General features: G+C 37.5%; 2 long non-coding RNA genes across 3 annotated transcripts in view; one reads left to right on the top strand and one right to left on the bottom strand.

Annotated features, from left to right (window-relative positions):
- Positions 1–27066, bottom strand: part of LOC140606495 (uncharacterized) — a 226745-nt gene that overhangs the window by 25747 nt on the left and 173932 nt on the right. The window contains exon 2 of the long non-coding RNA XR_012008821.1: positions 13395–13547. This is a non-coding gene — a long non-coding RNA (uncharacterized lncRNA). The remainder of the gene's footprint in view (positions 1–13394; positions 13548–27066) is intronic.
- LOC140606494 (uncharacterized) lies at positions 624–12047 on the top strand. Of its 2 annotated transcripts, XR_012008820.1 has the most exons (5): positions 624–836; positions 1893–1966; positions 2723–2820; positions 7484–7577; positions 11220–12047. It is a non-coding gene; the product is annotated as an uncharacterized lncRNA (long non-coding RNA). The 2 variants fall into 2 exon arrangements; XR_012008819.1 differs by lacking the exon at positions 7484–7577 and having other exon boundaries at positions 11220–12046.

Here is a 27066-nt window from a genome sequence, read left to right as displayed (position 1 = left end):
ACTTAGAGGAAAATGTTGCTGGTATTTCAAATGAGAGAGAAAATGTAGGGGAAAAAAACCTATATAAAAATGGAGGGAAAATATCTTACTAAGGCCTTTTTTAAAAAATACATATGGATGCCATAAAAATATATACATTCTGAATAAATATGGCCCAAAAATGACAAGATTTTTTAAAAAAATATATCATTTTTGACTTATCAAATCAGTAAAGATAAAAAGAGAGCACTCAGCTTAGAAAGCTTTAAGCATTTGCCTTAAACTGTAGATTCTAACAGAATTGGTGCAGTCTTTATTGGGGGCAATTAGATGACAGAACTAAAGACCAGAAGTGAAAGATCAGACCAGGAAAAAGAGTCAATATTGTAGTTGAAGATTTTTTTTAATTGCATATATTTTTAAGTGTACCTGTGTTGATGCATTCATACTTGTAAATTTAGAGTATTATTTAGAGTTTGGTCTGGTAGCAAAAGCAGACAAGAATGAATTTAATAAAGGGGATTGTGACTTATAAAACCACTGAAAAAGCTAAAGGGTTATAGGTCAGGAAAAACAGTCACAGACTTTCAAGAGGTAAAGAGTCTACTATCAAGATTCTAGAACAGATGAGTCATAAGGGAATGCCCAGGAAGGGGCACACACTTTACATCTGTCCTTACCAGTTGGCCCTATACAACTGGGGAAGGAGGATTTTTGCTCCCCAAATCTTACTTGAATGCTTTTTATTTATAGAATCTAACCTAGACTTTACTGGGAAGAGATACAGGGAAGAATTTAGAAGGGGGTGCAAATGATGCTGAACAGATACATTGATTCTGAATTTTCTATTTCTGTGTGTATGTCTTTTAGAGACAGTAATTCATTCAATACTCAATAAATATTTACAGAGCATTTAACATATGTCAGGCCTTATATTAGGCAATGGGAATATAAGAGTAACAGGGAATATAGGGTCTAAGTGAGAGAGACATAATAAATTGGACCAATGTAATATATAGTAACCTACATGGCAATTGATGCTAGGGAGAAAAATAAGGAAACAGAGTGTAAGAGGGTCATGATTTAGAAACTGTGGTATGGAAACCTTCATTGAGAAAGGCACATTTGAGTGGAGACCTAAAATTTGGGAGGAAGAAAACCATCAGGATATCCTGGGAAGATATTCTACTTAGAGGGATTAGCAAGTGACTAGGTCCTAGTGTGCTCCTGGATTAGCAAGGAGGCCAGTGTGATTAAAGTAGGGAAGAGGGGAAAGAGAGCTGTAGGAGAAAAGTGAGGTGAGGGAAGTAGGGCATTGGATGTCACTGAGAATTTTGGATTATATCCTGAATGAGATGGGAGCCATTAGAAGGTTTTGAACAAAGGAAAACAATCAGGCGTATGCTCTCAAAGGCTCACTCTGGCTTCTAAATGAAAGGGACAGGGGACAAAATCAGAAGCAGGGAGGCCATTTGACCTATTTTAATAATCAACATGTGGGGCAGTACAGATAATGAGATATTGTTGGATTCTGGATGCTTTTTTTAGAGGAGACCAGGATGACTCTAAGATTTTACTGAGATCTATCATTATTGAGGCTGGGAGTCTATGGGAGGAATGGTTTTGTGGAAGAAGACTTGGAGATCAGTTTGGACATGATTTTCTAGGTGCCAGTTAGACATCCAATGGTAATGCTGAGTAGCAGTTACAGTTCCAGGGTAGCCAACAAGATCTTAATGTTCTCCTCAGCTTGACTAAGTTTTAGACAGGTTTCTTCTTGATTAGAGGCTCCCTTTCCTTAGATCATTTACTTTAGAAAACTTGTAATTTTTCAATTCTTTCTCTGCCCCTTTGATATGTAAATCTTCTTTCACCTCTTGTGAGTTTTACAATCCATGAATGTCCTTTTCTAGGACCTGGGCCCTATCCTTTTGAAATGTAATCATCAAGAAAGATAGCGACCCCATCTCCCAGTCTTTGTGGGAAGGTAAGAGCCTAAACTTGACAAGCATAAATTAGCAAACACAGGTGGCCTACAGCAATAGTCTTGAATAAAGTCTTCCCTGCCCTGGTTTAACTCTGTCTAGTGCAATTTTTCTTTAAGAGAAGAAAGGTCTAGGGGATCCCTGGGTGGCTCAGCGGTTTGGCGCCTGCCTTTGGCCCAGGGCGCGATCCTGGAGACCCGGGATCGAATCCCACGTCGGGCTCCCGGTGCATGGAGCCTGCTTCTCCCTCTGCCTGTGTCTCTGCCTCTCTGTCTCTCTCTGTGTGCCTATCATAAATAAATAAATTAAAAAAAAAAAGAAAGGTCTATGCTAGAGATCAATTTGGAAGGCATCCATGTATCCACTTAAAGATTATTCTTTCAACAGAAATTTCCTGTAAGTAGCATTAGTACATTGACCTATTTTGCTTAAATGGTCTACTACAAATACAAATGTATTGATTTATTTAGCAGTCATAACTCTGTAATTACTAAAGATATCCAACAAGAATTGCCTCAATTTCTAAATAATTCTTCCTTGTCCCTGGAGCCCAAAGATTGTACTCTTCCAACTTCACCATAAGAACCAGAGCACCTAAAACCCTTCTCAAGGATGCAGAGTTGTAAATTTGATTGATTTGTTTATGGAAAATATAAAAGCTTTGCATTTTCAGGCTCTCTTAGAATTCTTCCCTATTTTTCCTCTCCCTACCTTGCCTCACCTTCTGTCTTCACTCTCACAGTGTCTTTTCTTTTCAGATTCATGGTCTCCATATGTTGTCTCCAGAAAGAGAGAGAGAGAGAGAGAGAGAAATCAATCCCCACCGCAAAGCTTGAGTGAGGCCCAACAGGAAATGGTAAATGGTAGCTCAGGCCTGATGTTGTAGGCTTTTTTCTGATTTCTGCTCCTCAGATGGTTCTCCTTTGGTTTTCTACATAAAAGTTGAAATAGAGACCGTGCACCTTGAGTAAACTTTCCTAAAAGGCCAATATGCACTTTTTTCGGGCAACTTGAGTTCATCTCTATCATAGGAAAAATGAGTTTAAAACAATCTAGCACATGGTTTAGCTTAAGCCATTATGAGTAGAAGTAGCAAAAACAGGCTTAGGGTCTAAGTGACAGCTGATAATAATTAGAGAAAATACATAAATAAAAGAATACCATCACAAGTTGCAAAAGCAGAAAAATGACATAAATGTTCAAAAGAAGGCCAGAAGCAGTGACAAAATGTATTTTCACAAACACTCACTTGGTAAGGCACAATTACTACCAGGGTCAGCCAAATTACATATTTAGGCCTCAGGCCTTGAGCTTATGCTAATTTGAACAGCTGTTCAAAAGATGTTCAGTGCTATTTGTTTGACAGATGGAGAAAATGGTATTCACTAATGGCCTAAGTTGCTTTGACACAAACTGATTTCCCTATCGTTAAAACTTTCCTGCAATATCAATTGCAAATAGCTTTGACAATTTGAACCTATTCTTCAGTGCTGACATCTTAAGGAAGAACTTTTCAAAATCTGAGATCCTCATTTGAAAGAAGATGATTGTTATTATAACCAACTTCTCTTTATTTTCTTCCAAGAAGAATTGAAAATGGGGAACTCTAGGTCATACATATATATCCATTGTTTGAAGGAGATTGTTAGCCACCTTTGTTTCTGATTGTCATTATTTGGAGCTGATCTCCCCTACCTTTGGAAATAAAGGGGATGATTACATTTTATTCACAAAAAGGGATTTATAAGACTTATAATGTTGGAAGAAACAGCTGTTTCTCTTTACTGTGGCATTTTCTTTCTTTTCATTGCATAGAAAGTCAGCTGGGAGATGCTACTAAATGTTGAATTGAATGAAACACAAAGTTAGTGTTTGTTAGTATTGGAAATAATATTTTCCTTAATTGTTTTTATAGGAGAGAGGAAAACATCCTTAAAATAATGTCTCATCAGTACAAATAAGACAGAAGACACAATCAAAGCAAAGACCATTTAGCTGGAAAATGTAGATTAAATGTATGAGAATTAATAACATAATTGAAAGATCTATGTTTCTATAGGAGGTTTTAGGGAAGCTCACAAATTATTTTAGGGAGTAAATCTCTTTCATTTCCTTTCAAAATTACAGTTCAGGATATTTAGGAACCTCAATCTTCATAGATACCCTGTTCTAATGATCAGTACTATTCAGATTAATGAGATTCAGGTAATAGAGATTTGTTTTTGCAACATTCTAGTGTATGGAGTGCAGGGATAGAATATTTTATTATTGCTGCATTAAAAAAATAAAACTGTGATTAATCTTTCTCACTTTCTTTAGTCAAGGAATGCTTTGTCTGTTTTAAAACCAATGTTTTTGCATTTCATTTTCATTAGTCCATTGGTATTTGGCCTGTAAGGCCAAATTCTTTTTCAATCTTTATCGATCATCCTTCATTTTCCCTATGTATAACATCTAGGTGTTTAAAAACATGTATCATGTATCTACTAAGAGAAAGAATGTTAATTCTTCCTGCATTTTTAATATTTTAATGGCCCTCCATACCCACATTTAATTAGGATGCCTAAAGGAAAAGAAAACTAACAAGTATGAAAAATCTGCTCTCATAAACCTATTAAATGACAAGTTCTTCCATGACAAGTACTATGTCACACATATATGCACACACTGGTGCATAGCTTAGGGCCTGTATTAGTCAAAGTTCTCTAGAACAACAGAACCAAGAGGATGTGTATTCTATATACATCTTATAAAAAGAGACTTTTAAGGAACTGGCCCATGTGATTATACAGACAGATAAGTCTCAATATTTTCAGTGTGAGTTGGCAAACTGGAGACCCAGGCTACCCAATGGTTTAGTTCCAGTCTGAGTCCAAAGACCTGAGGACCAGGAGAGCCAATTGTATAGGTCCTGTCCAAAGGCTGGCAGGTTCAAGAGCCAAGAAGAGCCAATGTTTTAGTTAAATTAATCATCACATAGCTTAACACGTTGTCACTACCTAATAAATATTTGCAAATTAGTGAGTTTTTTCAGTTATTCTTTAGAACATTTCTGCAAAATATTTTCATCTTCATTTCAAGGAAGAAATGTGTGCTCAAAACACTTGGTGGTATTTTTCCAGTCTAGGTGGATCAAGGCTGGAAATCCATGTAAATTTAGGTGAATAGTAGCTGCCTTAAAACAATAGTGTCCTAATTTATTTTCTGAGAATAAGTTCAATGAAAAAAATTCTGAGAAACATGAGTAGGACCATAAAATGGATGATAATGAGCTACATGGATTTGGACAAGGTAGTAAATGTTATAATGAGAATTTGTCTCAGTCTAATTATTGATCTAGGTTTTTTTTCTTTTATCAGGGTTCACCAAATGGAGGTTATGCCATACATTTCAAAAAGCTCTCTAAAAATATTTATGTTTATTAGGGTATTACAGCTGATTAGATATTTGATCCTAATTTTCTGAAAAAAAATTTAATGCTGAATAAATTCTATTTTTAAAAATATTCTTAAAAGCATATAGTAACTAGTAATAAATAAGTAATTTATCACACCAAAATATATATCATAGTAAAAACTGAGAGAACTCATAAAAAAGAGCCACTTTTACCCTAAAGACATTTGTGGAACTCTGAGGAACATGATCATAACTTTCAAGGTTAATAGGGGGCAGGCAGCAAAAGACAAAGCCCAAGTCTAAAAGGAGAATCCTCCTGTATAAAAAAAAAGATTCCAAAGGGCTATTCTCATGAAACCAGAGAAAATACCTTGGTGCCTAGCAGAGGACATTATCCTTGAGCAATCTGTATGCACAGGTCAGGATTCATGGCAATTTCCAGCCAATTTCACTTTACTCATATGGTCCAAAACATTTCAAACCATACACATGGCAAAGAACTGTCTATACTTGGTAATGTTCCAAGCACTTAGCTAAGGCAAAAGCAAACCCTTTCTGGAAGAATTTACCTTAAACTGAAATTTCAAAAAAAATTCTCAAGCAACATAATTTTCCAAAGAAATGAGCCATTGTGATTAAAAAACAATCGCTGAGCATACAAGGAAGCAAAATACCATGTGTAAGAATCAGAATAAAAAATCCTGAAACATGTACATGGAGAATTTAGATCTCAGATCTCACAGATAGAGACTACTAAGTAGTCTCATTTTAGAAGTTCAAAGCAAATTAAAACCAAGCTTGAAAAGCTGGAGAAAACAGCAAATTACAAACGGTTACCAAGCAGATTTGAAAAAGAACCAAACAGAATTTCTAGAACTTAAAAATATAATTATTTGATGAATAGGCTTCCAGCTATTATGAAATATCAGGTGATAGAACAATGCTCCAATTAAGAATGAATAGATGTATCCAGATAAAACATGAACATCTGTATAAAGGCAATGGGGAGTTGCTGATGTTGCCAGGATAAGAGAAGACAAGATTTGAGAGAGGAGAGAACTGCAGAGTAGAGATTTGGCAGCTGTTTTTCTACTGAAGCCATTTGTTGAGAAGCAAAGAGTTGGAGGAAGAGAGGGTAAGTGTTAGCTGAAAACCAGGCATTTTGGCAATCTCATTGGGTTGATGAGATAAAATAGAATTCCTGAGGAGCCAAATTCCCTCAAATGAGGAGAGACAGAAATGAACCTAACTAACATACAGTGTTTTCCTCAGGAAATCTGTAGAATCCTGATGCTCCACAAAATGGTAGACTAAGTTAATTTTGTTTGGGTTTCCTCTGAAGGCAGACCCTGATAGAAGGTTTTGAGTGTGAAAAAGTTTATTTGAGAGATTATCTCAGGAAACACTAGCAGAATAGGAAAAAAAAAAAAAAAAGAATGGAGGTGGGCAAGAAAAAAAAAAGATGTGTTTTTCAAGTAATTCCACACTATGGATAACTGGAGCCCAATACAACCAGTGAATTTTAGGATATGGTATAAAACATGCACCTCAAAGTTACCCCATCCAAGGGATGAGGGAACTGAAATATTTATGTACCAGCTCCTGCCAGTCACTAGGTAAAAATTCTCTCAAAGGAAATTAATTTCATGTCACACTAGCCTGCTGGATGCACCAAAAAAAGCAGAACCTGGTAGGCAGAGAAAGCCCTCAGGAGAAAACATGCAGGTACTGGCATCTGGAGATTGGATTAGTGTCGGCTGAAAAGGTCAAGGCTGGTAGGACACAAATAGGGCCCCACAACTTTTGCTACAGAAAATGTCTGCACTGCTTAGATCCACACATGCCCTATGTAAAGTTCACTCATTTCTGTGACCAAGTCTTTAAGACAGTGGCTGATAAGTTTCTAAAAAGGAGGTTTGTATTAAGAGAATAGATGAGCTACAGTCTCCACTGCTGTAGGTAGTCTTTAGGCAGCAATGATATTAACTGCCTCTCTTATATCCTGCCCATTAGAAATTTCCTACACCCTTGGCTAGCTCACATGCTTGTTTAGGTTACTTGCCCAATGGGGTAACAAAGACTTTTTGTTCTTTTTTTTTTTTTTGACTTTTTGTTCTTGATAGGTCTGTGTCTATGCTTACTATGCACTTGTTAAATTACATTTACTTCAATTTCCTGGTCATGGGTATCAGTGGACATTGATATATCAAGAGGATGGTAAGTAAATCTCCTACATTCCAGTCATATCCTGCTCTGCTGTTACTATGAGGTATCAACCTTATCTCCTTATAATCATGTCAATTATTCCTATTGATACAGTAATTCCAATATTTTACTGCTATTCTATTGGACTAAAAAACTCCAGAAGACCAGATAGCAGATGGAGTGCTAAGTCTAATGAAATCCCAACTGGGGCCCTAGTAGAACGTTGCTCCAGGAACCATGACTTCTAATGAATCTATAATAGTAAGGAGAGGGTGCACAATTTGTTCAAGATGGTTCCTAAAAGTAATACTGAGAGGGGTCACTCCCACTCCCACTTATGGTCTCTGCCTCTTGGGGCACTGCAGCACATCATGGCTATTGATTCAAAGTAAATACCATATCATGAAGTAAAGCACTCCAGCCACACATAGGTGTGCCGTTAAGAGTTTTTCCAAGTTTCTCAGGCTGGAAGCTTCAGGGTGCCAAAGTATATGGCAGGACTAGTAGATCCCATGGCCATATTCCCACTACTATGCCTTCTTTGCTATAAAGAGGGTCAATTGTCCACAGAGATATTATGTGAGGTCCCATGCCAGTAAAACAGACAGTCTCTGTTTCCTGCAACAGTGAGCTGAAGTACTGCAGATGGTAATGGAAAACTTATCCCCAGAATATGTATCAATTTCAGTAAGGATGAATTGGTGTCACTCCCACTTTGGAAGTATTTCATTTCATTTAATTGTAATAAAGTTAAAACCAAATACATATTTGATCTCTCTTCAATGGATGGTATAACATTATGAGCTCAGAGTGAATCAGCTCAATTAGTGTCTGTGTGAGGGAGCCCAAGCTGTTGGGTCCATGAATAAACTCTAGCCTAGAAAACATAGTTATTACATTCATCAGCTCATGATTCAATCACTGGGATAACCAGCTGGTCTATCCACCTGGTTGTTCAATGCTACATTCAAGGTGCATCTTCTCTGGTATGTATTCACTTGAGACGCATGGATTCAGTTGGGGGCATTTTTCTATAGGTTCATATATATGCTTCTTCCTCAGAATTCTCTATTTCTGACATGCAATCATGTTCCTTCTAAGGCCAAACCTAAACACTCAAGCCACTTGCCAGTGCTATAGGGTCCATACATATGCTCACTTCTGTTCACTTTTGTCTATATTAAGTTCTGCCTACTGGGAGGATTTCTCACCCCCCTTCGTCAGTCTGCAGTAAAGCAACAGTCCATTCCCAATCCACACCAACAAACATGCTGCTACATCCAAAGAAAAAGAAAAAAATAAAGAGAAAAAAAAAGCAGCAGCAACATTAACCAAAAAAAGGAGAAAAGGAAACAAATGAATGAACAAAAAACTATAAGACTGATTCCAAAGGAAAAGGAAAAAAAAAAAAAAAAAGGAAAGGGAGGAGCCTGGTGCAATTTCTATCAGAACTGAAGCCGATGCTCTGGAGCACTCTATGATCAGTAGACTTGGCACATGCAGTGGCCTATGTTGGTCTTCTGGGTGAGAGGCCTGCTGTGCTGGCTCACAGTCAGAACTGTCCTAATGAAGATGGCCCTGCTGGGCTCAGGGCAGGCAGGTAGCTGTGCTGCTCACTGAAGTCGGACTATGCTGGTGGGTGGGCATTTTCATGGTCTCACCCTACCGTCTCATCCCAGGGGAGGGGAACTCCCACCTACCCCTGTTCAGGAGGCCCTCACAGAAAAGAGAACAATCTCTCCTCCTGTGGCCCAGGCCTCCATTAGATCTCTGCCCTCTGTCTGTGCCTGGCCATGGGCACACCCAGTACCATAGTTCTCCTGTGTTTTATCTCTGGTGCCAGGCTGGGATTTAAAACTCCACATCTTTTTTTTTTTAATTCATTTTTTATTGGTGTTCAATTTACTAACATACAGAATAACCCCCAGTGCCCGTCACCCATTCACTCCCACCCCCCGCCCTCCTCCCCTTCTACCACCCCTAGTTCGAACCCCTAGTTCGTTTCCCAGAGTTAGCAGTCTTTACGTTCTGTCTCCCTTTCTGATATTTCCTACCCATTTCTTCTCCCTTCCCTTATATTCCCTTTCACTATTATTTATATTCCTCAAATGAATGAGACCATATAATGTTTGTCCTTCTCCGACTCACTTACTTCATTCAGCATAATACCCTCCAGTTCCATCCACGTCGAAGCAAATGGTGGGTATTTGTCATTTCTAATAGCTGAGTAATATTCCATTGTATACATAAACCACATCTTCTTTATCCATTCATCTTTCGTTGGACACCGAGGCTCCTTCCACAGTTTGGCTATCGTGGCCATTGCTGCTATAAACATCGGGGTGCAGGTGTCCCGGCGTTTCATTGCATCTGTATCTTTGGGGTAAATCCCCAACAGTGCAATTGCTGGGTCGTAGGGCAGCTCTATTTTTAACTCTTTGAAGAACCTCCACACAGTTTTCCAGAGTGGCTGCACCAGTTGCAACCAGGCTATCTGTCTTCTTTGTTGTTGTTGTTTTTTTAAAAAGATTTAATATATTTATTCATGACAGACACAGAGAGAGAAAGGCAGAGATGTAGGCAGAGAGAGAAGCAGACTCTCTGTGGGGAACCTGATGCAGGACTGGATCCCAGGATCAGGACCTGAGCCAAAGGCAGATGCTCAACCATGAGCCACCCAGGTGCCCCGTTATCTGCCTTCAGCATGTGCCTCTGTTCCCTGTTGAATGGCCACTCAATTGTGCCCGCCAGGTCCCTTGTCCTTGGAGAGGCAATATACCCTCTTCCAAATGTATTCCAGGAAGGGGCACTTTCTCTCCCAGTGTGGCCCAGGAGATCCCAACATCACTCTGTTCTGTTCGCCATCCCCTTCCAGACTTTCTCCCCTCCCTCTCCCCAGGAGCACCACTGCCTGCCCTGGCACAGACTTTTAAAACCTCAAATTTTAACTCCACTGTTGGCAAAAAATTTTTCGTCATCAGTTCCTCTTGATTCCCCAGTCATTGGTCTTGGAGGAGTGTTTTTCTTAAGGGGACCCAATTCGCTGCTCTCTCTTTCCCTCTCTCCCTCCCTCCATGAAAAGGATTTATGCTGTTAAATCCATAAACAAGGCCTGCGGTTCTCCTTCTCCACAAAAACTAACTGGTCTGTGAGGATAGGAGAAATAAAGGGGGGAAAAGTATATAAATAATGACTGAAAAATCCCCCAAGTTGGTGAAAAACAGTAACTTACAAATTGAGGAAGCTCAGTGAAGCCCAAGCAGATAACTATAAAAAGAACCACATCTAGGCAATTATCAGGTTGCTGAAAAGGAAAGATAAAGTCTTAAACTAGAATGGAGTAGGGGGAGAGGACAAAATTACATATAGCAAATAATGATAACGATGATGTCCGATTTCTCATCAGAAACAACAGCGGGCAGGAAACAGTGAAAAGATATGTTAAAAGCAGTGCAAAGAATGTTGTGATAAGGTAAAGATGGCCATATATTCTTTATCATCCCTTTCAAGGAGAGATGGAATTTATTTAAATTCCCCTGGAAGCTATGCTGGCTCTGTCCCTGCTCAGACAATGGAATATGGCTGAAGTGACACCATGCCAGTTCTGAGTCTAAGCCTGTAGAGGACTGACAGCTTGTGTTTCCTCTTTCCTAGAATATTTGCTCCCTCTCTGAACCCAGCTGCCATGCAGTGAGAAGTCCAAGCCATTAGGAAGGTCCTGTGTAAGCACTCCAGTCAACAGCCCAGCTGAGCTACCAGCCAAAAGCATCAACCCCAAGCCATGCAAGTGAATTATCTTGGACTTCTTAACTCATTTGAGCACCCAAATTGGTGCATCTCTGGCTGACATTACATGGAGCAGAAGAACTATGCAGATGATCCCAGTGAGCCCATGGAATCATGAAGATATAATAAAATGCTTTTTCAAAAAGCACTTAAGTATTCTGGTTGTTGCACAGTATCAAGTAAGGAAACAAATCTGGACTTCGTAAAGAGAGCCTGTGTTCAAAAGGATTATTGCAAGGAGAAGAGGAAGGGACAATTGAAATGGAAAAAGCATTTTGACCATAAGATCTGTAAGCATCTTGAGAATTAGGTAAAGAACATTTTCCTCCCGTAGAAAGGAACAAACAAGGCTAGAAAAAATAGGGTTTAGGAAGTAGGATGGAAGAGTGACATGATCAGACTATAGATCAAAAAATGTACCCTGAAGCCAGCCTACTTTCTGGACCTCTTAAGAAGAGGCTATACACAGCAGGTGCCTGGGTGGTTCAGTCGGCTAAGAGGCCGACTCTTGATTTTGGCTCAGGTCATGATCTCAGGGTCCTGGATCAAAACTGCATGAGGCTGTGCACTCAGTGGGAAGTCTGCTTCATGATTCTCTCTCTCTCTCTCTGACCCTCTCCCTACTGTAAAATAAATCTTAAAAAAAAAAAAATGAACAGACTATACATGAGCACAGGTGGCATCATTCAAGGGACCTAAGGGAAAAAGAGTCTTATAGAAGTTTGGTTAACAAGCATTTTGTGGGATGCTTGGGTGGCTCAGTCATTGAGCATCTGCCTTTGACTGACATCGGGCTTCTTGCATGGAGCCTGCTTCTCCCTCTACCTATGTCTTTGCCCCTCTCTCTCTGTGTCTCTCATGAATAAATAAATAAAATATTTTAAAAAATAAGCAGTTTGTTACAACTGATCAGTAGATACAAGCAGTTCAGTTAACAATTTGCAAAGCAGAAAACAGTAATTTGGAGGATCTATGTCTGGCTTTGCCAAAGGAGGGCATCCATGAGTCTTGTCTAGGTTACATGGGCAAGGGTAGTTAATTGCAGTAAGCTGTTTTCCTAAACACAAAAGGTGGAAGATTCCTTGAACCACTATTTCCCAGGAGCATAGGACTAGGTAAAATTCAACATTGTCAGTGGCAATATATAATTAAAACAACTGCCAACCCAGAAGTCTATTTCTAGTAAAAATGTCCTCCAAAAGTGAGGGTGAAATACAGACATTTTAAAGAAAAGAGACTGTGGGGATTTATTGCAGGAGGCCTACAGTATAAAAAAAGTTAGGGGCTCAGTCAGTTAAATGTCCAACTCCTGATTTCAGCTCAGGTCATGATCTCAGGGTTGTGAGATCGAGCCCTGTGTCCAACTCTGCATTGGGCATGGAAACTGCTTAAGATTCTCTCTCTCCCCTCCTACCCTCTGTCCCCACTCCCTTGCTTGTATGCTTGCTATCTAAAAACAAAAACAAAACAAAATTAAACAAAAAGTCACAAGGCTAAATAGAAAAAAAATACTAGATGAAAACTGATTTATAGGAAGGAATGAAGAGCTCAGGAAATAGGAAGTACAAATATTATACTGCGTAAAAATGCCTATGAGGATGGTGGTTGTCTAAAGGGGACAAGAAAAGAAATTCTAGATGGTAGAAATGTTATAATTTCTTGTTTGGTGTGTTGGTTACATGGGTATATGGCATTTCTCAAGATGTACTGAGTTGTACAAGTAACCATATTTGTGCATTTTACTAAGAGTAGACTTTAACTTAATTTTAAAAAGTAAAATAAAATCCAACTTTACATCATACATAAAAATTAATAAATGAAAGACAAAATTATAGAGTTTTAGAAAATATTCTCATGGCCTTAGAGTCAGAAAGGATTTATTACCAAGCCAAAAAGCATTAACCATAAAGGAATAAATAATAAATTTGTTTTCTTAAAATTTTCTAGTCAAGACATCATAAAGAGAAGACAAGCCACAGGGTATCCAATATATATGAACAACTACTAATAAATCAACATTAAAAAAACAACATCTCAGGGTACCTGGCTGGCTCAGTCAGTTAAGAGTCCAACTTGTGATTCTGGCCCAGGTCATAATCTTAACATCAGGAGATTGAGCCCCTTGTGGGGCTCCACACTCAGCATGAAGTCTGCTGGAGATTCTCTCCCACTGCTCTCCCTCTGTGTGCTCTTTCTCTAAAATAAATAAATAGGTCATAAAAAAATTTTCAATATGCTAACAACCAGGACAGGGACCTTCATAAATAAAGAAATTCAGAAAAACCTATACATATATAAAACTGTGCTCATTTGCATTAATTATGAGGCAAACAATTATAAAATAAACCACATTACATCAGTACAAATTTACCAGATTGGTGCAAAAAGAAAAACAATCTGACAAAAGTCGGTATTGGCAAAGAGATAGTAAAAAAAAGGGTTATAAATTGTTACAACCACTGTGGAATCATCTACTAAAATTGTAGACACAATATCATAATAATTAAGCATTTCTACTTTTAGGTATATGTTCCAATGAGATTCTTATAAGAGGATATATGTAAAAGAACATCATAACATACTATTAATAATGTCCATCAATAGCATACGTAAATAATGGTATATTCATAAAATGGGCTATTTCATGACAAAGACAATGCATGAAAACAGCTTACATATCAATATAAATGAGTCTCGCAAACAATGCTGAAAGAATCAAAAGAATTAAGTATTCTATTTATGTAGCTTGATAAATGACAAACTAAATAATGTTTCTAGGTATGTATATATAGATGATAAAAACTATGTAAAAAACCCAAGGAAATGATTGTAACCAAAGCCAGGATTGTGTTTACCATTGGGAGTAGGAGGGGTGTTATATTCTTGGCACATCGAGGTGGGCTATTTCATACTATAAATAGGTCTTTTATGTATACATCTGTATACATGATATTTATCAAAACTTTAAAAATGAGGGATGCCTGGGTGGCTCAGTGGTTGACCATCTACCTTCAGCTCAGGGCATGATCCCAGGGTCCTGGGATTGAGTCTCAAATCGGGCTCCCTGCAGGGAGACTGCTTCTCCCTCTGACCAAGTCTCTGCCTCTTTCTCTGTGTCTCTTATGAATAAATAAAATCTTTAAAAAGTTTTTTAAAAATGAATGTGTATGGTATGTTATCTTAGCCAGGACCATGACTTTGGCTATTGCTTCAGAGCAAATAGTTTTATTTTACTACAAACTTATTGGGAATTGGCTAACTTCTTCATATTAATAATACAGGATAATAGTCTTTCAAACAGAAATAAGATTTGGAAACCACCTTAATCGTCACAACACAACTAAAAAAAAAAAAAAAAAAAAAAAACCCCAAAAAACAAAACAAAACAAAAAAACTGAATCCAGAGACATTAAATGACTTTTGCAAAGTAGAATGAATAGTGCCAGGCTAAACTAGACTCCCATTCATTGAGACAATAAGATTAATCATTCATTGATGTTAATCATGAGAAAGTCTCTAAAGTCAACTAACATATCTTGTCTATACTAATGACAGCTTCTTTGCACTTGGAAACAGAATACTGTGTAACCTTTCCCAGATTGCTTTCCATGACATAGATGATCAGATGTAGTATGTTAACCCACCCAAGTAACTGTGATACATCTATAGTTTTCTAGGTAACCAAATAATGTTCACCTAAACAGAATAGAATTAGAAAAATAAACATATTGCTCAGCATTTCAATTTATTCAAATGAGCAAGTCTTTTTTAACTTCCCCACATTAGAGGGACATGATTTTTTTTTAAAACCTTAGTTTTTTGTTTTTTGTTTTTTCCCTTAACTCGTGGTTTCTCAGATGTTGTCTTTGGGCTCACTGGCATTAGAATTAATTGGAATATGAAACATGTTAAAAATGTAGTTCCCTAAACTTTTAACCCAGGTATAGCATAGTCTCTAATATAATCTTTTAGGATAAAACTCAAAAATTTCCATTTTAACCAGGTTCTCCAACTGATTTTTATGCTCAGCGAGTAGAAGAATTCTACTCAAGTTTATTTTCTAGGTCCTCATGATTTATCTTCTTAATCTTATATGTTTTATTATTTAAAGCCTTTGGTGACAAAGCAGCATTGACTTGAGAGGTGCCTTGAGAGATTATATTTAATGTATTACAGTACTTAAACAAAAGAAAGAAAATTGTATCTTATGCAATCTTACAACTGAGTTTCCTTTTTTAAATTTCCAGTGACATAGCTGCAAAGAGTTATAACTTGGCACATTGCAGGAAACATTAGGAATCAGATAACCCAGCCTCATCACTGGGTAAAAAAAACTGAAGCCCAGAGATGGGAACATACTTGCTATGGTTGCACAAAGAATTAGTGTGCAGGGCTATACCAGGACTTGGCTACCTTGGTCTAAGGCCTATGATTTTCTTTTTAAAGTGTGAATGTATACAAAATCTAGAAGGTGATATGCAATGGTGAAAATAAGACTTTGTGGATATTTTTTTAAGCTTTGTGTAGAATCAGAAAAGACCCCGAATAGCCAGGGGAATTTTAAAAAAGAAAACCAGAGTTGAGGGCATCACAATGCCAGATTTCAGGCTGTACTGCAAAGCTGTGGCCATCAAGACAGTGTGGTACTGGCACAAAAACAGACACATAGATCAGTGGAACAGAATAGAGAACCCAGAAGGGGACCCTCAACTTTATGGTCAACTAATATTAGACAAAGGAGAAAAGACTATCCACTGGAAAAAAGACAGTCAGTCTCTTCAATAAATGGTGCTGGGAAAATTGGACATCCACATGCAGAAGAATGCAACTAGACCACTCTCTTGCACCATACACAAAGATAACTCAAAATGGATGAAAGATCTAAATGTGAGACAAGATTCCATCAAAATCCTAGAGAAGAACACAGGCAACACCCTTTTTGAACTCGGCCACAGTAACTTCTTGCAAGATACATCCACGAAGGCAAAAGAAACAAAAGCAAAAATGAACTATTGGGACTTCATCAAGATAAGAAGCTTTTGCACAGCAAAGGATACAGTCAACAAAACTCAAAGACAACCTACAGAATGGGAGAAGATATTTGCAAATGACATATCAGATAAAGGGCTAGTTTCCAAGATCTATAAAGAACTTCTTAAACTCAACACCAAAGAAACAAACAATCCAATCATGAAATGGGCAAAAGACATGAAGAGAAATCTCACAGAGGAGGACATAGACATGGCCAACATGCACATGAGAAAATGCTCTGCATCACTTGCCATCAGGGAAATACAAATCAAAACCACAATGAGATACCACCTCACACCAGTGAGAATGGGGAAAATTAACAAGGCAGGAAACCACAAATGTTGGAGAGGATGCGGAGAAAAGGGAACCCTCTTACACTGTTGGTGGGAATGTGAACTGGTGCAGCCACTCTGGGAAACTGTGTGGAGGTTCCTCAAAGAGTTAAAAATAGACCTGCCCTACGACCCAGCAATTGCACTGTTGGGGATTTACCCCAAAGATACAGATGCAATGAAACGCCGGGACACCTGCACCCCGATGTTTATAGCAGCAATGTCCACAATAGCCAAACTGTGGAAGGAGCCTCGGTGTCCGTCGAAAGATGAATGGATAAAGAAGATGTGGTTTATGTATACAATGGAATATTACTCAGCCATTAGAAATGACAAATACCCACCATTTGCTTCGACGTGGATGGAACTGGAGGGTATTATGCTGAGGGAAGTAAGTCAGTTGGAGAAGGACAAAAATTATATGGTCTCATTCACTTGAGGAATATAAAAAATAGTGAAAGGGAATAAAGGGGAAAGGAGAAAAAATAAGTGGGAAATATCAGAAAGGGAGACAGAACGTAAAGACTGCTAACTCTGGGAAACGAACTAGGGGTGGTGGAAGGGGAGGAGGGTGGGGGGTGGGAGTGAATGGGTGGCAGGCACTGAGGTGGGCACTTGACGGGAGGAGCACTGGGTGTTATTCTGTATGTTGACAAATTGAACACCAATAAAAAATAAATGTATTAAAAAAAAAAGACTGGAGATTTTGTGAGAAGACTATGATTTATTTATAGATTATTTATAACAACTTATTTAACCTATTCATTAATCCTGCTACATGATTTTTCAGTATAAAGTTGTACAATATTTCACTTGGTCAATGTCTTATAATAAAATATATTTTCTCTATGTCTTATTTCTATCTCAATTCTAAAAAGAGGCTAACTACAGAAAAAAATATATACATATAGGATACCAACATTAAAAACATAGGAGACAACTGTAGCTTATTTTCCTTTGCCATATCATTAAGAAAAGAGATTTGGAGTGTACCCAATCTCCAGGATTCCAACTTCAGTATATTTTTTAGTCAAACATTCTGGAGATGAGTGAGAGGAGAGGGTAATGAGTTATATTAAAAAACTGGCTTTGTCTTTCATTATTTCTTAAAGATTGAGAGAGAAAGGAAAATATCTGGGTATATTATTCCTTCTTACCATACCCCAATTGGGCTTTTGTACTTACTACTGGGGTACTGCTTTTATCTAAGACAATAACAACCTATTAAATACCAAATCCAACAGGTCAGCTTTCTTACCATACCTAAATTTTTAGCAATAGTCAATATATTTGGCTACACTCTTTTCAAATATTTTCTTTTCTGGGTTTCCAAGGTAACACCCTATGATGGTTAACTTCGTAGGTCAACTTGGCTAAGTCACAGTATCCTGAGATTTATTTCATCAGATAAGTCTGAATGTTGCTGTTGAAATATTTTTTTAAGTGAGATTACCATTCAAATCAATAGATTTTGAGTAAACCAGTTGACCTTCCATAATGTAGGTGGGCCTCATCCAATCAGTTGATGGCCTTAGAAGAAAAAAGACTAAGGAACCCCCAAGGAAGAAGGTGGAATTATGCTGCCAGAGCTACCTTTGGATTAGAATTGCAACATCATCTCTTCCCTGGGTCTCCAACCTGCTAACCTACCTCACATATTTTAAAGTTGCTTGTGTTCTTGTGCACTCTCTCTCTTCTCTCAATATTCTATATATTATTGGTCCTGTTTCTCTGGAGAGACTTGAGTAATGCACATCCCTTCCTACACTGTGGCCACAACCATTCAGGTTCTTTCTCAGCTCTTCTTCCTCTGTCTGACTTCTAACATGTTAGTGTGCCTAGGACCTTCTAGCTTCCAAAATGTTAGTGCTGGTACCCACTTCTCTGTCCACACATTGTCTCCAAGAGACCTCTGCCTATTCCAGGGTTTTAAACACCATATAAACACTAAAGATTCTCCTACCTTCAGGATTGATCTCTTTTGAGAACTCCAGGGTACATGTCTATCTACCCACCCACCTCTTGATTTCTTCCTCTACATCTGCTTCTTTCCCCAAACTTTTTTTTTTTTCCCCAGTAAATGGTACCACCATTCACTCATTGCCTTCCATCATTCCTAATATCCAATCCATGAGCAAGTACTGTCAACTCCACATTAAAATATTTCAAATCCTTTCACTTCTGTCATCTCTTGCCTGGAGTGTTCCATAGCCCTCTAACTTACCTGTCCCAGCTTCCTATTATCCATTCTACACACAAAGAAAGCAGTATAATTGTGTTCAATGATAGATCAAATCATGTTCCTCCCTTACTTAAAAGACTCTAGTGGCTTCTAACTTCATCTGAAATAAAAACCAAGTCCTTCACCATAAAGTAATTGGCCCCTGCCCAACTCTTGACCTTTTTCCTACCAGTTTGTTCATTATCTGCTACATGCTAGCCTTCCAGAACTTCCTTTCTCTATTTTGAACATGACAGGCTTGCTCCCCTCTAAACCTTTTGTTAGAACTGTTCCCTTTGCTCAGAATGCTTTTGTGCCATACCTTCACACCTTTGAGCTTCCATGTAGATGAGAACTTAAATGTCAGATCTACAGGGAGGTCTTGCTGGGCCACTCAACCCTTAATTAATTACCCTATCTCTCTCTGCCATGTTGATTTCTTTTTCCAATGTGCGTCTTATATTTCCATGGCCCCCGCTTAAATGGAAGTCTATGAGCAAAGACCCTGTTCATCTTTTTCACAGTAATATTCCAGGTACCCAGGATGTTACCCAGCATGGATCACATACTCAGTAAAGAAGAATAGAGTACAAAGACCAAAAGCATGTGTGGCCCAATGTTAACAGTTGTTAACTCGGGATGATAAAAAATATAGGTATTTGTTATATTAGCTTTTTCACACCTCTGTATTTTTAGAATATTTCAAAATTGTATATAGACAGAGGTATAATCTGAGGACTCATTTGGAAGAAGTAGCTTGTCTTATTACCAGAACTTGTCAACCTAAACTGGAATTTAAACTCACTGAAAGAAAGTACTGCTTTTGAATGTTGGTGATGCTGCATGAAGTCTGTAACTGAAAATTAGGAGTTGGGGGTTTCTATCTAAAGATAGATGGTATGCTTCCTAGAGCCTTCACAGATTGAGAGGGATCACCCACCCTGTTTTCTGAGTGAAGTTAATAAGTACCCAGGGTTGGCAGAGTAATCTAAATCAAGGTGTGGCAGAGGTTTTATTAGAGAAGCATCCTGGCCCCTTGAAGACAGCAATGTCCTCAGGCCAAGAGACCTCTCCTCTCCTCTTCTTCTAGCTTGTTGGGAGTAGGGTGGAGTGAGGATTTGGAAAGGATTTGTGCGTGTGTTTTTGTTTAGTTTCCTCTTATATAAAAATGAAAGACTTAAATAAAAACAATATTTTTCTAAATAATTTGTTTCAGTGTCCACTACCCCAACATTTTTAGAAATTCATTTAAGAACATTTGGTATTTCATCTTAGCCTAAGCAATCAGACAACAAAAAGAATAAAAACCATCCAAATTAGCAAGGAAGAAGTCAAACTTTCACTATCTGCAGATGACATGATACTAAATGCAGAAAACCCAAAAGACTACCAAAAAATTGCTAGAATTAACATATGAAATTCAGCAAAGTTGCAAGATATAAAATCAACATACAGAAATCTGTTGCATTTCTATATACCAATAAAGAAGCAGCAGAAAAAGAAATCAAGGAATCAATCCCATTATAATTGCACCAAAAACCATAAGATAACCTAGGAATAAACCTAACAAAAGATATAAAGGATCTATACTCTGAAAACTATAGAAAACTTATGAAGGAAATTGAAGAGGGCACAAAGAAATGGAAAAACATTCCATGCTTATGTATTAAAAGAATAAACATTTTTAAAATGTCTAAATTACCCAAAGCAATCTACACATTTAATGCAATCTCTATTAAAATACCACCAGTATTTTTCACAGAGCTAAAATAAACAATCCTAAAATTTGCATTGAATCACAAAAGACTTGAAATAGCCAAGAAATCCTGACAAAGAAAAGCTGGGGATATCACAATTCCAGATTTCAAGCTATGTTACAAAGCTGTAGTCATCAAATAGTATGGTACTGGCACAAAAACAGACACATAGATCAGCAGATGAGAACAAAAAACCCAGAAATGGGCCCACAACTCTATGGTCAACTGATCTTTGACAAGGCAGGGAAGAATATCCAATGGAAAAAAAGACAGTCTTTTCAACAAATGGAGTTGGGAAAACTGGATAGTAACATGCAAAAGAATGAAACTGGACCAATTTTGGGGCACCCAGGTGGCCCAGTCAGTTAGACTTGGCTTTGGCTCAGGTCATGATCTTAGTGTTGTAGAATCAAGCTCCATGTTGGGCTTTGCACTCAGCTGGGAGTCTACTTAAGATTTTTTCCCTTTCTCTCAACCCCTCCCCTGCTCCCTATCTAAAATAAATAATATTTAAAAGAAGAAAGAAACTGGACTATTTTCTTACACAATATACAAAAATAAATTCAAAATGGATGCAAGACCTAACTGTGAGTCAGGAAACCATCAAAATCCTAGAGGAGAACACAGGCAGCAACCTCTTTGACCTTGGCTGAAGCAACTTCTAACTAGACATGCTGCCAGAGGCAAGAGAAACATAAGCAAAAATGAATTATTGGGACTTCATCAAGATAAACAATGTATAGTGAAGGAAACAATCAATAAAACTAAAAGGCAGCCTACAGAATAGAAGATATTTGCAAATTACATATCTAATGAAGGGTTGGAACCCAAAATATATAAAGAACCCCTAAACTCAACATTCAAAAAACAAATAATCCAGTTAAGATCCAGTTAAGAAATGAGCAGGAGACATGAGTAGACATTTTTCCAAAGAAGACATCCAGATGGCTAACAGACACATGAAAAGATGCTCAGCATCATTCATCATCAGGGAAATGCAAATCAAAACCATGATGAGATAACACCTCATACCTGTTAGAATGGCTAAAATTAATGACACAAGAAACAACAGGTGTTGGTAAGGATGCAGAGAAAGAGAACTTTCTTGCACTATGGATGGGAATGCAATCTGGTGTAGCCACTCTGGAAAACTGTATGGAGGTTCCTCAAAAGTTAAAAATAGAACTACCCTACAACCTAGCAATTGTACTATTAGGTATTTATCAAAGGATACAAAAATACAGAATCAAAGGGGTACATGTACTCTATGTTTACAGCAGCGTTATCAACAACAGCAAAACTATGGAAAAAGCCTGTATGTCTGTTGACAGATGAATGGACAAAGATGTAGTATACATAAGAAACAAAACAGATGAACATATGGGAGGGGGTTAAAGAGAGAGAAAGAAAAGGAAACTAACCATAACAGACTTTTAAATATAAAGAACAAATTCAGGGTGGACGAAGGGATGTTGGGTGGGGAATGGGTATTAAGGTAGGCACTTGATATGATCACTGGGTGTTATATGTAACTGAAGAATCACTGAATCCTACTCCTGAAACCAATATTGCACTATATGTGAGCTAACTAGAATCTAAATAAAAATTTGAAAAGAAAAAAAAGCACATCTGGTACTTCAGCCCAAATTTTTAAACCCCATAAATTGTATTAACCATGGAATTTTCTTTTTTTAAAAGATTTTATTTATTTATTCATGAGAGACACACACAGAGAGAGAGGTAGAAATACAGGCAGAGGAAGAAGGCTCCCCACAGGGAGCTCAATGTAGAACTCAATCCCAGGACCCTGGGATCATGACCCAAGCCAAAGGCAGACAGATAATCACTGAGCCACCCAGGCATCCCAACCGTGGAATTTTCTGTAATAGAGCACTTGCCATTCAAAATGTGGTCTGTTGACCAACAACACTGTCATGCCCTGCGAGCTATATAGAGGAACTTTTAAGCTACACCCCAGAACTACCAAATCTGAATCTGCATTTTAACAAGACCCCAGGTGATTCCTATGTACATCAAGAGGTTTAAAAGTACTTTACTATAGTTTAATTGATTTTCACTGCGCAGTTTTATTTTGGTGTAGTCCCAATAGTTTTTTTTTTTTATTTCCCTTATCCTAGGAGACATCTAGAAAAATGTTGCTACATGATTTCACTCATAGGTGGAATTTAAGAAACAAAACAAATGAACAAACGAAAAAAGAGAGAGACAGAGAGACAAACCAAGAAATAAGGCTCCTAACTATAGAGAACAAACTGATGGTTATAAGGGGAGGGAAATGGGGGGGATGGTTGCAATAAGCAATGGGGATTAAGGAGTATACTTGCTGTGTTGAGTACCAGGGTTGTATGAAGTGTTGAATCACTATTGTATACCTGAAGCTAATGTAACACTCTACATTAACTATACTGGAATTAAAATTTAAACAAAGAAAATAAAATGTACTATACTATAGCATCTAGTACCACTTGCTGGCATGAGCTAACTCCACTGGGCACAGCTGCTCAGCAAACACCTGGTGACTTTTAGAGCAAGTAAATTTACATTTGTGCCACATTTTACAAATTCCTTATATATATATAATTATTTTGTTAAATCTTCATAACAATCATGTTGAGTGATCAAATAGTTCTTATCGTTCCCAATGTAGAGATGAGAAAACTGATACTAATGTGGAATGATGTGCCCCAATCATACAGCTAATGGTGACAGAACCTATGCATCTGACAGTGCACTTTGTCACCAATACGCCATTAGGATGGGAGATTTCTTAGCAACATTTCCTCCTTCACAATCCATAGAAGTTTATATCATGTCAGTGAGGCCTGCTGGGGCTGCTGCTCAATATAGAATTTTAACATTCCCGTAGGTACTGAAAAATAAATCACATTCTCTAAGTCATTCTGAGTTGAGCTAAAAATCCAATTATCACCTCACTAGCTGACATCGTAAATCTCTACCAATTCTCAGCAACTAAGAGATAACCTTAAAAGCACTACCTCCACTGTGCTCATGACCTCCTTCTGAAGTTTCTCAGCACTCAGAACTCAGACAAGGGTTAGAATGTGAAGCCCACAGACTTGGATTCAAATTCTGACTCTGACTCTCTCTTACCAGATGTGACACATGGGCAAATGATTTGGTCTATTTCAGCCTTGGATTCCACTTTTATTAGCTGGAGATTGTTTGCCTATTTATAAAGGTGTCCAAATGAGAAGAGATAATGAATGCACAGTGCCTAACACAACCTTAAGCTCCCAGTAAGCAGACCATAATGGTGGTTATCACCATTCACCTAAGAAAGTTTTCTCATCTGTCAAACTGAACGAAGAGAACAGAACAATCTATAAATCTATAAATGAGAACAATCTGTTTCTCATTTGAGATAATTCATGTTTATACTTCCTACTCTAGCCCTTCATCCAGAATTCAGAGCTTGCCTTCATTTAAAAAAAAAAAAAAAGGTAGATTTGCATGATTGAAATATGAGACTGTTTCCTGATTGAATGAGATTTCCAAGAACACATGAGGGACACAGACTGGAGAAGTTATTATATTTTTATTTGAATTTTATAAATTTAATGAGATGGGTCATGCCAAAAAATATATTTATGCCCTTTAAATCATGATAGTTTTAAAATTGCTTTTTCTAAATTGAGAGAACAAGTATTGACAGGTATTAGCCTTACCCCCAAAGATCACAAAAATGAAAAGAGCTAGAGTAGCAAGATATGTATTATATTCTGCAGCATCAGACCTCCCAAAGAACGGGGCAACCAATTGAAGTGAGGTGATTCCCAACTGGACTAATCATGTGTCATTCCACAAGAAAAAGTGAGTCTCTTATTACCTTCTTACTTAGATATTGCCTGCTCTTGAAGGCATAAATATTTTGCTCTTAAAAGAAAAAAGAGAATAAAAAACCTACATGCATGCTAAATCAACCTATGCTGCTTTATTGCAATAGCAATGAAGAGATACCTCTTCATCTCCACTGAACATAACTTCCTGCAAAACCATTTCCATATAGGTCCTTAAAAATCTTCTCTTTTTGGATCACTGTTATTGTTATTACACTATAAAATGAGTCAAAATAGCACATAGATCATTTCTGATTCTTAAATTTATTTTAGAGAGAGAGAGAGAGAGAGAGAACAGGGGGAGGGGCAGAGGGAGAGGGAGAGAAATCCTCAAGTAGACTCCCTGCTGAGTTCAGAGCCCAACACAGGGCTCAATCTCAGGACCCTGAGATTATGACCTGAGCTGAAACCAATAGTTGGATGCTTAAGCAACTGAGCCACCCAGGCACACTAGAACATTTCTGATGCTTAAGATCTTAGAGTAGAATTACAGACTATTCTCTTTAAATGTCTAAGATGTTGTTTGAAAAAAGTAAAATATTTTATTCTTATGAAAAATAAGGATCAAGAGAAGTGATTTCATTTCCCCAATAGATACTTGATCATCTTTCTCTAGGAAGATGCATTGTCTCTACACTCTATTATCTAATTAATTTTTGGCAAAAGTTCAAAAAATGTAATAAAAGAAAGAAACAATGTTCTTTCAGATACTGAGGTATGCATTGTGAGTGTTCTGCATACAGGACAGATGACATTGTAACTCCATTACCATGTTAAAATTTGTCGTTAAGAAACAAAGGATTCTACAATCTCTTCCCTGCCCTTGCCTCGGGACCTAACTCTAACTAGAATATGTAAAATGAATAAGAAAAGGATTTCAGGGTCAACTCTAATTTTGTCATTTAACCATTCATCCTATCACCATTTATTGAATGTTCATTCTTTGATCAGAGTTTTAATGGGTCTGAAAATAGAAAAAGTAAAATGAACAAAACACAAAACAAAACACACACACACACACACACACACACACACACACACATCTTTCCTAGTTTCAAGGAGCTTAAACTTCAGTGGGGAAGAGAAATGCTAGGAATGAAGACAAAACCAAAATCATTTAAATGAAAACATATATAAAAATATGTTGGAAAATAATAAATAGAAAATAATAAATAGAAATAGAAACATACAAAAATATGCTGGAAATACTGAAAAATAATTAGAACTTTGAAGGAAGGACTCAAGAAAAGCTTCGTACAAGGAAGTATATTTTATCTAGTCTTTAAGAACTACTCTGGGCCCCAGGGGTGCCTGGTTGGCTCAGTCAGTGGAACATACAATATCTGATCTTTAGGTTGTAAGTTCAAGCCCCAGGTTGTGTGGAAAGCTTATGTAATGGATGGAAAAAAAAGAAAAAAGAAAAAGAACATTGGGCCTTGTTGGTCTATGATGGACTATACAGACATATCTTATTCATTCATCCATGGGATCAGTTCAATGAAAATGTGTAATCTGTTTACTTGCATCCAAGGGGGTCAGAGTTATTGCATCTCACAGGGTAGAAGGGGCTAAAGGGTATTTATATGTTCAATATAAGTGGTCAAGTCAGAATTTGGTTCCAAACAAATCTCACTTTAAGATGCCCCAATCCTAACCAGTATGCCATATATTATTTCTAGTAAAGCACAGAATAGTTACCCTATCAAAGTCTTTCTCAAATTGTGGTCTGCAGAACCCTGGGGTATCCTAGAATCCCTTTTAGGGGTCCCATAAAGTCAGAACTCTCTTCATAAAAATACTATGGTGTAATTTGTCATTTTCATTTTGTTGCTATTAATACTGATGGTGCAGAAGAAGTGGTTAGTAAGCTGCTGGCACCTTTCTGCTAATCAAGGCAGAGAAACAAACTGTATTTGAAGTATCTGTACTGCCACCATTCACAGTTTTGTTTTTTGAAAAGCCTCTTGTACTCAGAATGTCTTTGGTGAAGCCGTATGCTATTAGTGTCATTAAATCTTGACCTATGAGTACATATTTTTAAAATTCTATAAGACAGAATAAGACCTCACTTAAAGCACTTCTATTGCATATTGAAGTATAATAATACTCTTGAGGAACTGTTTGAAACTGAGCTGTGGGATGACCAGACACCATTTTTCCTTGAAAAAGTAACCACCAGACAAATTCTGATTATTCAGACATGGAATGTTTGGTAGGTATTTTCTCAAAGCTAAATGAAGTGAAGCTGTCACTTCAAGGAAAATATGTGCCATTATTTATCGCCAATGATAAAATTTGAGCTTTCAAGGAAAAAATAAACTTTTAGAAAACTTGTGTCTGTTACCATGAGCTGGAAAGCTACCCAATAGTGGAGGTTTTCTCTGTTGGTATCTTTGGCAACACTGACTAATGTAAATTTTTTTGACATTGTCTAATGAAGTATTTTGCCATGTGGAAGTCTGTATACCTCAACAAATCAATATTTTCTAAACAACC

Source organism: Canis lupus, chromosome 16, assembly GCF_048164855.1.
Source record: "Canis lupus baileyi chromosome 16, mCanLup2.hap1, whole genome shotgun sequence".
Lineage (NCBI taxonomy): Eukaryota > Metazoa > Chordata > Mammalia > Carnivora > Canidae > Canis > Canis lupus.
The sequence above is the reverse complement of the archived record's forward strand: the minus strand, read 5'-3'. Positions and strand labels throughout refer to the sequence as shown.